At 43.0% G+C, this 14,433-nt stretch overlaps 1 protein-coding gene and 1 pseudogene across 1 annotated transcript in view; one reads left to right on the forward strand and one right to left on the reverse strand.

The window, feature by feature from the left end:
* Window positions 1–14,433, reverse strand: part of LOC122925098 (oocyte zinc finger protein XlCOF6-like) — an 818,943-nt gene that overhangs the window by 474,088 nt on the left and 330,422 nt on the right. The window lies entirely within an intron of this gene.
* LOC122925097 overlaps window positions 1–14,433 on the forward strand; it is an 89,123-nt pseudogene that overhangs the window by 2,178 nt on the left and 72,512 nt on the right.

Here is a 14,433-nt window from a genome sequence, read left to right on the forward strand (position 1 = left end):
ACTTGAATGGATCCGTGATCCGTCTGCACCGCGAAAAAACAGAACAATTTTTTTTTTTTTTTGCGGTGTGGAGGCATGGACAGAAATACGACAGAAGCACTCCGTAGTGCTTCCGTCGGGTTCCGTGCCTCCATTCCGCACCGCATCTCCAGAATTGCGGACCTATTCAAGTGAATGGTTCCGAAATGAATCAGTGTGCATTCCGTGTCTGTATGTCCGTTCCACAAAAAAATAGAACATGTCCTATTATTGTCCGTTTTGCAGACAGAGATAGGACATTTCTGCAGGAGCCAAAAATAAATGGTGGCGTGCCCTCGGGCGGAATCTGTGTTTTGCGCATCTGCAGACTGCAAAACACTTCCGGCCGTGTGCATGAGCCGTAAAGCTGAGAATTAGTCTGATGTCAATACAATCCAGAAACACCGCCGTTTTCTCTGGGCCAAAGCTCATTTACAATGGAGGCAAAATGGAAAACTGTTCTGTGGTCAGATGAACCAAAATGTAGAATCTCCGGATGCTGTGGGGTTCCCCCATATGCAGATATGGAGGCGGCGTGGTATTACTACTCTTGCACATATCACAGATAGGGGTTCTCTTTGTTCCTTCTAATATTTACAGGCCACTTATCATTTTCCTAGTCATGTACTGTATAATTATTATCAACTGAAACATGCCTTCCGGGCACAATTTGGGGGCCTTGATCTGTTTTTCACCACTCCACTCCTTGAGGGTATGGCGAGCAGTAAAGACCTCAGGAAACCACTGTCAGCATTCTATGGATATACCACCCGGAGTTTTACACCCATGTGAGATAACATATTAGAGAAATGGCAAAGGGACAGATCTGGATGAGGATGAAGGCTCTCCAGACTGCTACAGAGACCAGTTATTACGTGTTAAGTTTACACATAGGATTTATTATACCCCTCACAGACTGGATGTTATTGCCTTTGGCTGAGTGTCCCAGATGGTGGATGGCACGATGCTACACATGTTCTGGGACTGTAGAGTCTTATGGCCATATTGGAGAGAGGTTCTGGGGTTTATGGAGACTAATCTGACCATGCCAAATATACTGCATCCCATGGTTTGCCTCTTTGCGCTCGTTGGTGACCGTCTGTTCTATTATGCAAAACAGGTTATCCTATATAATTGGAAGCACCCAGAGAGGCCCACCAAAAATGCCTGGCTTAGAGAGGTGAATATGGTACTCCCACTTTTTAAGCTCACCTATTTATCCTGAGGTTGTACTGATAAATTTGACAAGGTCTGGGGACCTTTGTTAGGGATTCCTCCCACTGGTTTGGGACCTTTGGCTCCCTAGGTTTTACTTCTTTTAGACGGTTTCGCTGATTTTTGGTTGGTTTGTTTTTACTGTTGTTAGGGAAAAACTTCTAAGGCTATTGTTGGTGGCGATTGGTCTGTTTGTTGCTCTAGATCACACACAAGCAACTGTCTTTTAATGCTATTACTTTGAAGCCCAGTTGCACAATGTTTAGTTCTTTTCTATGTATTTGAGATGAAGAAAAGTTTAATGGTGTATTTACTATTGATGAGTAATTGTCCTATTGTCTGGAAATGTATATTTGTCATGGCTATGTTTTGTACTTGCTTTGTATACTGAATTTCCTTCTACATACATTTTTATTGAATAAACGGTCCTTTAAAAAAAAAAAAAAAAACTACGAATGCTATGTCCTGCGGACTGAGGAGGAGATGGACCATCCAGCTTATCAGCGCACAGTTCAGAAGCCTGCATCTCTGATGGTTTGGGGTTACATTAGTGCCGATGGTGTGGCCATCTGTAATAGATCAGTGATTGTTGACCACTGTGCCAAGTAACCAGTTTGACATCGTGCCAGACCTTAAGGGTGTTATTCTGGCACCTCCCCAGTATTCACCCTTTAACCCCTGTACAGGGTTAAAAGACCGCTATTTCCTGGGATGGTCCTGGTGTATTTGGCAGCTGACCTTCATAAATCAGGAACTTAGGAAAGTAGGAGGCTCTGGGACTTGAAAATACACCCAAACCACATACACAGCCTGAACAGGAACCAAGACTAGGTTCATGGGCCCTGGTACAAGAGTTCAGCTTGCCCCCCCCCCCCCCCCCCCCAGTGCTTTGTGGCAAGGGAGTACCTAGCCTTTCTACCGCCTGAGTTAAAAATTGAAATGAGCCCCCCCCCCCCACCATAGAAAAAAGCAGACAAACCCTTTAAAGACATACTTGGAAAACATTACATACAGCTCTACAAATCGTACAGGAGAATACTGCCCCACATATGTACCTCTTACATCCAGTGATGTCTCCTCTGATATACATACTCTCTTTCCTCATCTTCTCTATTCAGACCAGGCCACCATGATGATATCTTTCAGCTATCTCTCTCTCTCTCTGCAGAGTTTGACAAACAGACATCTTAGTTTCCTACTTTTCCATCATCCTCCCACATTCAGAACACCCCATCCTGCCAACTCTAATACTGTGCCCGCTGTATTCCCCAGTATTATATCTGCAGAAACAGTCCTCCTGAAAAGTCCCACAAATAGAAATAATTATCTGCCAGAGTGCATAGTAAATGTGGATTAGGGCACTCTCAGAAATCAAGGACCATGCAAAGATACAAGAAATACATTTTATTATGCTAAATATTACTATAAAAACATATGTAAAAAAAAAGTCGACAGTAGAAAATATATTAATGGAAGAATAGCAGCATTGTATATTCAACCAAATACACCACTCCTAAAAACACCTGCTTGTAACAACAGTAAATATATCTCAATAGCAGCAAAATACAATCAAATGGGTAAATAGCAGCAATATAATCGAATATGGACAATAGCAATAACTTGATAATATGAAAATTTAGTAAAACTGCAATAAATCAAACCGCAAAAAAATCGGAGGTCAATGATATCCACTACTAGTAATCGATATTGAAACTTCAAAGTTCCTTACTTTATTCCACCAGGGCCAATCCATCCTATGAATATTGGTTGTGGTTAATTTCGTGTAAAACTTTCCTGAACAAAGCGGCGTCCCGCTAAATCAGTATGGGTAGCGGCGTCCCGCTTCTTAACAGCTTACAAGCGATTATTAATTTACCTTTTAATCCAGCTTCCATCGAATTAGACTTTACGGAACCATGGTATATTATCACTCCCTGCGTTGTGCCAGCAATGTTGTCGCACTCTGGCATCAGGAGTTATTTTCTTAATGAAGACCACGCTGGCGGGCTGTTGTTCAACACGTGGGTCAGTGATGTATCGGTCCCTTTCTTTGTTAGCCGTCAAATCGCGTAGGTAACTTTCGAAAATGATCAATCCCACTTTTTTCGGGTCAGTTACAGTCGATAGTTTGTAAATGTATCTGGTCACAAATTGCGGGGGATGTGGCACCAGACTCATTTCGGGGTATATGCATTCACCCCTTCCTCAGTGGTAGCAAAACAATACTGTGTCCGCTGTGTTCCCCAATATTATACTGCAGAAACAGTCCTCCTGAAAAGTCCTACCAATAGAAAAAATTATCTGCCAAAGTGCATAGTGTTAACAGTGTCCCCAATAGTAATAATGCCACCATTGTCCGTCAATGTGCCTCAGTGCAAAAAAAATACCCCCTTATAGTGTGCACAAGTACAAAAAAATACCCACTTACCTTTCAGATCCGACCCCAAAACAGATCCTCAGATTAAACACCCATATTAAATCTCTGATGAGACCCCCCATCTCAGACCTCAGATCATATCCCCATTAGACCTATAGATTCCCATATCAGACCAGACCTCCAGACCCCCCATATCAGACCTCGGATCAGATTTTAAAATAAATAAATTAACTTGCCTCTCCTTCTACCACTCTCCCGGTCCGGTGGTCTCTCAGCTCTCTTCTCTTCTAAAGGCCTGCGCTACACAGTCACCTGACTGCCTACAGCGTCCGGTCACAGTGCGCTCTGTACGTCCTGACACTAGTCAGTCAGGACACAGCAGTATGGGCCCCGAGAAGAGCAGGCAGGGTGGAGGGCTAAGTACAGTGCTCACAGTGCTTTACTCCCCCACCTCCTCCAGACTAGTGAGTGCTTCCATAATGGAAGCGCTTCATCTTATAAAGGGAAAAGTACAAAATACAGCACCACCTTAGGGGCCCAGTTGCAACTTCGACCCTATAACTATGCCAGTGAAGAATGTTATACTTTGTCTAATCTATATAACATGGAGGCATCATGTTATAAAGTATAACATGGAGGCATCATGCAGCACTGTCAGGCAGTGTTATGTGTTATAGAAAGCTTTAAAAAGCGGGAATCACACTTGCCGTTTTTGTTATAGGTTTTTGAACCAAAGCCAGAAGTGCATTCAAAATGAATGACTTATTGTATTAACATCCAGCCTAATAGGAATGTCATAAGTTTGTCTGCTCTATTGTTTGGGGGGAAAAAATGTCACATTCCAATTTTTATCTTCACAGAGAATCCAAATAAGAATTCTGAGGAAAACTTCATGTTATCATTAAATTATAATGTAGAAGATGAAGATATCATGCTGCACTCTACAGGAGAAAACCTCATTACCCTAAATGTACATCCAGGACTTTACAGTACAGATCTGTCATATTATCCCTCTAATCATGAAGAACGTTTTCCTGACCAATCACAGATTGTTACCTCAAGTATAGGTCAGAAAGGGGGTGAAAGGTTTAATTGTGTTAATGAGTTCACAAAAAGCTCAGGTCTTTCTACACACAGAAGAATTCACTCAGGAAAGAAACTGTATTCATGTTCAGAATGTGGGAAATGTTTTGTACAAAAATCAACTCTTGTTAGACATGAGAGACTTCACAAAGGGGAGAAACCATATTCATGTTCAGAATGTGGCAAATGTTTTACAGAAAAATCAACTCTTGTTAGACATGAGAGACTTCACAAAGGGGAGAAACCATATTCATGTTCAGAATGTGGCAAATGTTTTACAGAAAAATCAACTCTTGTTAGACATAAGAGAAGTCACTACAGGAGAGAAGCCATATTCATGTTCAGAATGTGAGAAATCTTTTGTATATAAATCAGGTCTTGTTAAACATAAGAGAAGTCACAAAGGAGAGAAGCCATATTCATGTTCAGAATGTGGGAAATGTTTTACACAAAAATCTGATCTTGGTAAACACAAGAGAATTCACACAGGGGAGAAGCCATTTTCATGTTCAGAATGTGGCAAATGTTTTACACAGAAAGCAAGTCTTGTTGAACATGAGAGAATTCACACAGGGGAGAAGCCATTTTCATGTTCAGAATGTGACAAATGTTTTGCACAAAAATCTGATCTTGGTAAACACAAGAGAATTCACACAGGGGAGAAGCCATTTTCATGTTCAGAATGTGACAAATGTTTTACACAGAAAGCAAGTCTTGTTGAACATGAGAGAATTCACACAGGGGAGAAGCCATATTTATGTTCAGAATGTGGGAAATGCTTTACAAAAATATCAGATCTTTGTAAACACAAGAGAATTCACACAGGGGAGAAGCCATTTTCATGTTCAGAATGTGGCAAATGTTTTACACAGAAAGCAAATCTTGTTGAACATGAGAGAATTCACACAGGGGAGAAGCCATTTTCATGTTCAGAATGTGGCAAATGTTTTACACAGAAAGCAAGTCTTGTTGCACATAAAAGATTTCACACAGGGGAGAAACCATATTCATGTTCAGAATGTGACAAATGGTTTGCAGATAAATCCCATCTTGTGAGACATGAGAGAATTCACACAGGGGAGAAACCCTATTCATGTTCAGAATGTGGAAAGTGTTTTGCACAGAAATATAATCTTGTTACACATGAGAGAATTCACACAGGAAAGAAACCATATTCTTGTTCAGAATGTGGGAAATGTTTTAAACAAAAATCATATCTTGTTAAACATGAGAGAACTCACATAGTAGAGAAGCCATATTCACAATCCAAATGAGAGAAATATTTTAAATGGAAAAGAAATCTTGTTAAAGACGAGCGAAGTCACATAGCAGATAATCTGTAATGCTGAAATTCTGTAAAAGAAAGAACATTTTTTAATCCTTTGTTATTCACAAACATTAAAATTGGGTCTACCTGGCAACATGTGTCGCAAAACAACAGGTCACAAAATAGTTACATTACTTGCTGTTTTTTATATCTGCTGTTTGGCTGTAAAAAAAAAACCTCAAAAAAAGACCGCCAAAGCAACTCATATTGTAACCTCTTTGACAATCATTAGATGCAGTATCACAATGTGACATTCTCATCTTTATATTACACCCAACAGTCAGTCAGACGCCAACTACTACCATGGGCAAGACCAAAGAGCTGTCAAAAGACACCAGAGACAAAATTGTGGACCTCCACAAGGCTGGAAAGGGCTACAGGGCAATTGCAAAGCAGCTTGGTGAAAATAGATCAACTGTTAGAGCAATTGTTAGAAAATAGAAGAGGCTAAAGACAACTGTCAGTCTCCCTTGGACTGGGGCTCCATGCAAGATCTCACCTCGTGGGGTATCACTAATGATAATAAAGGTGAGGAATCAGCCTAGAACTACAAGGGAGGAGCTGGTCAATGACATGAAGAGAGCTGGGACCACAGTTTCAAAGGTCACTGTCGGTAGAACCCTACACCGTCATGGTTTCAAATCATGCATTGCACGGAAGGTTCCCCTGCTCAAGTCATCACATGTCCAGGCCCGTCTGAAGTTTGCCAATGACCATCTGGATGATCCAGAGGAGGCATGGGAGAAAGTCATGTGGTCAGATGAGACCAAAGTAGAACTTTTTGGTCAAAACTTCACTCGTGTTTAGAGGAAAAAGGATGAGTTGCATCCCAAGAACACCATCCCTACTATGAAGCATGGGGGTGGTAACATCATGCTTTTGGGGTGCTTTTCTGCGAAGGGGACAGGATGACTGCACTGTATTAAAGGGGTTCTGCACTTTCATTTAACTTTCAGCTTCTGATCGGCGGGGGTCTGACACCCGGGATCCCCGCCGATCAGCTGTTTGAGAAGGCAGCAGCGCCGCGGCCTTCTCACTGTTTACCGCCGGGCCGCCCGCCCACTGACGTCACGACTAGTATAAACTAGCGTGGGCGGGGCTGCTGCGCTGCTGCCATCTCAAACAGCTGATCGGCGGGGGTCCCGGGTGTCGGACCCCCGCCGATCAGAAGCTGATGATCTATCCAGAGGATAGATCATCAGTTAAATGAAAGTGCAGAACCCATTTAAGGAGAGGATAAATGGGGCCATTTATTGTGAGATTTTGAGCAACAACCTTTTTCCCTCAGTCAGAGCATTGAAGATGGTGGTAGTGGCTGGTCTGGGTCTTCCAACATGACAACGACCTGAAGCACACGCACATAACCAAGGAGTGGCTCCGTAAGAAGCATATCAAGCTTCTGGGGTGGCCTAGCCAGTCTCCAGACCTAAATCCAATAGAACATCTTTGGAGGGAGCTGAAACTCCATATTGCTCAGCGGCAACCCCAAAACCTGACAGATCTAGAGGAGATCTGTGTGGAGGAGTGGGCCAAAATCCCTGTTGCAGTGTGTACAAACCTGGTCAAGAACTACAGGAAACGTTTAACCTCTGTAATTGCAAACAAAGGCTTCTGCACCAAATATTAACACAGATTGCAGGGTGTTCAAATACTTCAGTTCCTCACTGTATATATACCCCAAAATTGCTCCTAAAAACCTACAACTTATCCTACAAAATAAAAAAAAGAAAGAAGAAAAAATTGAAAAGTTATGACTGCTGAAACACAAAGGGGGGAAATATTATTGGTCCTCAAGGCTAAAATTAATTGTCACTAAGGGGTTCAAAGTACAATTGTGTCCTCTGAGTTGTGCGCCAACATGATTTACTGCAGACACATTCAAAATCTACAATAAATAAAAGTGACATTTTTGGCAGGGTTTTTACAGTTCTGAAAAATATTTCATTCAATCCGTATTATAAAGGGCATCTGTCAGCAGATTTGTACCTATATAATTGCCGTTCCACCTAGAGGCTCTGCTCTCTGCTAAAGATGAGCAAAGTTTTCAAAATTTTGATTTGGACACTTCGCTAAATTTTTCCAATATAAATCGGCTATTTACTGGCACTGTGCACTACAGAAACATGCCTAGCTAGTCTAGCTAGGTTGCAGTCAGCAGGTAGATCAAGGCTTCAGTTCAATCTCTTTAATGGTGATACAGGCTCAACGCGTTTTGGGGTACAAATATACATGACCCCTTCCTCAGGAGCAGACCACACGTTGAGCCTGTATCATCATTAAAGAGATAGAACTGAAGCCTTGATCTACCTGCTGACTGCAACCTCTTAGATCTATTAAGCGATCCGGGGGGGGGTATTTTCACGGGCGTCTTGAGTTTAACCTGTGGACAACCCCCCAGTGAAGTGAGTGGCACATTTAAATTGTTGTTACGGACTGTAACACCATATGATTATTTTTATTATTATTGATACGATTAACTTTTATCCTCTGTTTTAATAAGCCATTTCACTAGAATTTTATATATCCATGTATTTAATATTTCATTTGGGACGTGGCGCTTTATACCGCTAGAGCAATATAAAGGCAGATATACTTATCCTCCCTTTTTTTTTATCTATTCTGATTATACAAGCGGATAATATTCACTAACGCTTTCTTTAAGCAGCCTTCCCCTTCTTTTTCACACAAAAAACATACTTTATATGATCACTAGTATCCTCACCACTGCTGTGTAGAAACCATCACTGGTGGCGCCTCCGGGGTTTCACACCTTCTGATTAAAAGAATCTGTTTAACCCCCTCTTCCTCCTCTTTTTTTCTTTTTATCTCCCTTTACATCCATGTAACAATGGCAGACTGTATTGAGCTGTGTATTTACTTCAGGCTCTTATCAGTGATAAACTCAACTGGTCAGGAATGTGTGAAGAATCCAGATGAATTTATTTGAAGCTGAAATCTTGTAGTTATGCACCAAAACAGTAGGTGAAAAGATGATAATTTGGCAGAGTTGATCAACACATTAAAATACTAGTGCAGATCTAATATATAAAGCTGAGTGTATGTGTGTCTGTGTATGTCCGCTAAAGGAATCCGCACCGTCGCATTTACAATCACGAAATTTAGCACACAGGTACATCAGCTGTCCGGGAAGGTTTTAGAACAGGTCTCAGCTCTCTAGGACATACCGTTCCTGAGATATTCCCAAAAAATGCATTAGCCAATAGAGGCTTGGTCACATGATGCTTATCAGCCAATAGAAGTTCGCAGGTCCTCCAGTCTCCACATACACAGTTTTACTCGAGGTTTCCATAACAACCCAGCCATTTTTCTTCACTGCTCTAGGAGAGCTTTAAAGGAAATCTGTCACCAGGTGTAATGAACGGCTTCACGCAAAGGGAGGGAAAAGGGAAGGCCCTGCCCAAGGGAGAGGGAAAGGTGGTGACCCCTGACTCACCTTGCGGCTGGCACCTGACTGCCCTGACGTCCCTAGACGGGTTCCTCACCCGTACGCCGATCACGTGCCTAAACCCTGGCTTTCCCTAAAATGAGCCCTAGATAGTGAACGGGTGGGATCACTAGTCCGCACCACTGACACTAAGAGGAAAAACACCAGGGAGAGGACAGACAATACAGACAAACATATAATCCCAGGTGGGCGACCACAGCAGACCACAAAGGCCCAACAGGGATCCAGAGGGTAACGTTCTGGACCAACAACCAGGGAATGCAGCAACACAGCTCCAGTGGGTCAGTATAGAAGTCCAGGCAGGAAGCTCTATATCTGGCAACCAGAGAAGTGTGAGAGGGGAATATAAGGAGGTTGGGAGTGCTGGACAAGGAACATCTGAGGAGAAGGAGCTACGGGTCCCTGAGTGAGCAAAAAAGGGTTGCAAAGCAAACCCAGAAAGCTACCATAAAGAAACAGCCCTACCTTTCTACATAGAGCGCGCAGCCAACCGCTGCGACTTCCTGACCCCGGGTATAACGGAGTCAGGCGTGGTTCTTGACACCCTCGTGACACCAGGATAATTGCTATTGAAGTAAAGCCATAGCCTCATAGCACTTAGTACCTTATTTCAAGATGTGCCTTTGTTCTAGCAATAGATGTTTTTATCCTCTGAAAATCCCGTTCATTTAGTTTGCAAATGAGCCAGTAAGAAGGTGCCCAGAGGGGCGCCACTCTTGCAGGAAGGAGCCCAAACACACCCCCTGCCACAATGTGTCCACCCTCAAAAGACGAACTTAAAGGGACACTGACAGGCCCTATAAACATATTTAGATATTCATATGCTGTAATAGCTCTTATAATGTGTATGCCAATCATATAAGTGTCCTCCCTGTCCGCATTTCAAACACTGTAAAATCAACTTTATATTCATATGTGAATCACTTGCCTTTGTGCCCAAGGGGCGGTCTTCCTCCTGCATTTGTGCCTAGCCGCACCCCAACTGCCGTTTCCTAGCGCCGCCCAGCTCATTATTATTCACTGCGCTGGGCGGCTTTTCCAGTCCCCGATGCTGCGATATTCCGCGCATGCCGAATAGAAACGTATGGGCATCGGCCTCACTTGGAGCTTCTGCGCATGCGCCGGATACATTAACCGGCACCCTCACCTGCCGGAATCGTAGTGCGCCTGCGTCCCATAACCGTCAATGCGGCGGCTCCAGTGTCTCCTAGCAGTGAATAATTATGAGCTGAGCGGCGCTAGGAAACGGCAGTTGGGGCGCGGCTGGGCACAAATGCAGGAGAAAGACTGCCCCTTGGGCACAAAGACACAGTGATCCACATATAAATATAAAGTTGATTTTACAGTGTTTGAAATGCGGACAGGGGTACACTTATATGATTGGCATACACATTATAAGACCTACGACAGCACATGAATAACTAAATATGTTTATAGGGCCTGTCAGTGTCCCTTTAACCACTTCAGCCCCGCTAGGTGAAACCCCCTTCATGACCAGAGCACTTTTTACACTTCGGCACTACACTCCTTTCACCGTTTATCGCTCGGTCATGCAACTTACCACCCAAATGAATTTTACCTCCTTTTCTTCTCACTAATAGAGCTTTCATTTGGTGGTATTTTATTGCTGCTGACATTTTTACTTTTTTTGTTATTAATCAAAATGTAACGATTTTTTTGCAAAAAAATGACATTTTTCACTTTCAGCTGTAAAATTTGGCAAAAAAAACGACATCCATGTATAAATTTTTTGCCAAATTTATTGTTCTACATGTCTTTGATTAAAAAAAAATGTTTGCGCAAAAAAAAAAGATGGTTTGGGTAAAAGTTATAGCATTTACAAACTATGGTACAAAAATGTGAATTTCCGCTTTTTGAAACAGCTCTGACTTTCTGAGCACCTGTCATGATTCCTGAGGTTCTACAATGACCAGACAGTAGAAACACCCCACAAATGACCCCATTTCGGAAAGTAGACACCCTAAGGTATTCGCTGATGGGCATAGTGAGTTCATAGAACTTTTTATTTTTTGTCACAAGTTAGCGGAAAATGATGATGATTTTATTTTTTTTATTTTTTCTTACAAAGTCTCATATTCCACTAACTTGCGACAAAAAATAAAAAATTCTAGGAACTTGCCATGCCCCTCACGGAATACCTTGGGGTGTCTTCTTTCCAAAATGGGGTCACTTGTGGCGTAGTTATACTGCCCTGGCAATTTAGGGGCCCAAATGTGTGAGAAGAACTTTGCAATCAAAATGTGTAAAAAATGACCGGTGAAATCCAAAAGGTGCACTTTGGAATATGTGCCCCTTTGCCCACCTTGGCAGCAAAAAAGTGTGACACATCTGGTATCGCCGTACTCAGGAGAAGTTGGGGAATGTGTTTTGGGGTGTCATTTTACATATACCCATGCTGGGTGAGAAAAATATCTTGGTCAAATGCCAACTTTGTATAAAAAAATGGGAAAAGTTGTCTTTTGCCAAGATATTTCTCTCACCCAGCATGGGTATATGTAAAATGACACCACAAAACACATTCCCCAACTTCTCCTGAGTACGGCGATACCAGATGTGTCACACTTTTTTGCTGCCAAGGTGGGCAAAGGGGCACATATTCCAAAGTGCACCTTTCAGATTTTGCAGGCCATTTTTTACACATTTTGATTGCAAGGTACTTCTCACACATTTGGGCCCCTAAATTGCCAGGGCAGTATAACTACGCCACAAGTGACCCCATTTTGGAAAGAAGACACCCCAAGGTATTCCGTGAGGGGCATGGCGAGTTCCTAGAGTTTTTTATTTTTTGTCGCAAGTTAGTGGAATATGAGACTTTGTAAGGAAAAAAGAAAAAAAAAGAAAAATCATCATTTTCCGCTAACTTGTGACAAAAAATAAAAAATTCTAGGAACTCGCCGTGCCCCTCACGGAATACCTTGGGGTGTCTTCTTTCCAAAATGGGGTCACTTGTGGCGTAGTTATACTGCCCTGGCAATTTAGGGGCCCAAATGTGTGAGAAGTACCTTGCAATCAAAATGTGTAAAAAATGGCCTGTGAAATCCGAAAGGTGCACTTTGGAATATGTACCCCTTTGCCCACCTTGGCAGCAAAAAAGTGTCACACATCTGGTATCGCCGTACTCAGGAGAAGTTGGGCAATGTGTTTTGGGGGGTCATTTTACATATACCCATGCTGGGTGAGAGAAATATCTTGGCAAAAGACAACTTTTCCCATTTTTTTATACAAAGTTGGCATTTGACCAAGATATTTTTCTCACCCAGCATGGGTATATGTAAAATGACACCCCAAAACACATTCCCCAACTTCTCCTGAGTACGGCGATACCACATGTGTGACACTTTTTTGCAGCCTAGATGCGCAAAGGGGCCCAAATTCCTTTTTAGGAGGGCATTTTTAGACATTTGGATCCCAGACTTCTTCTCACACTTTCGGGCCCCTAAAAAGCCAGGGCAGTATAAATACCCCACATGTGACCCCATTTCGGAAAGAAGACACCCCAAGGTATTCCGTGAGGGGCATATTGAGTCCATGAAAGATTGAAATTTTTGTCCTAAGTTAGCGGAAAGTGAGACTTTGTGAGAAAAAAACAAAAAAAAATCAATATCCGCTAACTTATGCAAAAAAAAAAAAAAATTCTAGGAACTCGCCATGCCCCTCATTGAATACCTTGGGGTGTCTTCTTTCCAAAGTGGGGTCACATGTGGGGTATTTATACTGCCCTGGCTTTTTAGGGGCCCTAAAGCGTGAGAAGAAGTCTGGAATATAAATGTCTAAAAATGTTTACGCATTTGGATTCCGTGAGGGGTATGGCGAGTTCATGTGAGATTTTATTTTTTGTCACAAGTTAGTGGAATAAGAGACTTGGTAAGAAAAAACAAAAACAAACAAAAAATTTCCGCTAACTTGTGCCAAAAAAAATGTCTGAATGGAGCCTTACCAGGGGGGGTGATCAATGACAGGGGGGTGATCAATGACAGGGGGGTGATCACCCATATAGACTCCCTGATCACCCCCTGTCATTGATCACCCCCCTGTCATTGATCACCCCCCTGTAAGGCTCCATTCAGACGTCCGTATAATTTTTACGGATCCATGAATCAGATCCGCAAAACACATGCGGACGTCTGAATGGAGCCTTACAGGGGGGTTATCAATGACAGGGGGTGATCAGGGTGATCACCCCCCTGTCACTGATCACCCCCCCCCCTGTAAGGCTCTATTCAGACATCCGCATGATTTTTTACGGATCCATGGATACATGGATCGGATCCACAAAACACATGCGGACGTCTGAATGGAGCCTTACAGGGGGGTTATCAATGACAGGGGGTGATCAGGGTGATCACCCCCCTGTCAATGATCACCCCCCCTGTAAGGCTCCATTCAGACATCCGCATGATTTTTTACGGATCCATGGATACATGGATCGGATCCACAAAACACATGCGGACGTCTGAATGGAGCCTTACAGGGGGTGATCAATGACAGGCGGGTGATCACCCATATACACTCCCTGATCACCCCCCTGTCAATGATCACCCCCCCTGTAAGGCTCCATTCAGACATCCGCATGTGTTTTGCGGATCCGATCCATGTATCCATGGATCCGTAAAAATCATGCGGACGTCTGAATGGAGCCTTACAGGGGGGTGATCAATGACAGGGGGGTGATCAATGACAGGGGGTGATCAGGGAGTGTATATGGGTGATCACCCGCCTGTCATTGATCACCCCCCTGTAAGGCTCCATTCAGACGTCCGTATGCTTTTTGCGGATCCGATCCATGTATCCGTGGATCCGTAAAAATCATACGGACGTCTGAACGGAGCCTGACAGGGGGGTGATCAGGGAGTTTATATGGGGTGATCATGGGTGATCAGAGGTTTATAAGGGGTTAATAAGTGACGGGGGGGGGGTGTAGTGTAG

Source organism: Bufo gargarizans, chromosome 1 (assembly GCF_014858855.1).
Source record: "Bufo gargarizans isolate SCDJY-AF-19 chromosome 1, ASM1485885v1, whole genome shotgun sequence".
Taxonomy (NCBI): Eukaryota; Metazoa; Chordata; class Amphibia; order Anura; family Bufonidae; genus Bufo; species Bufo gargarizans.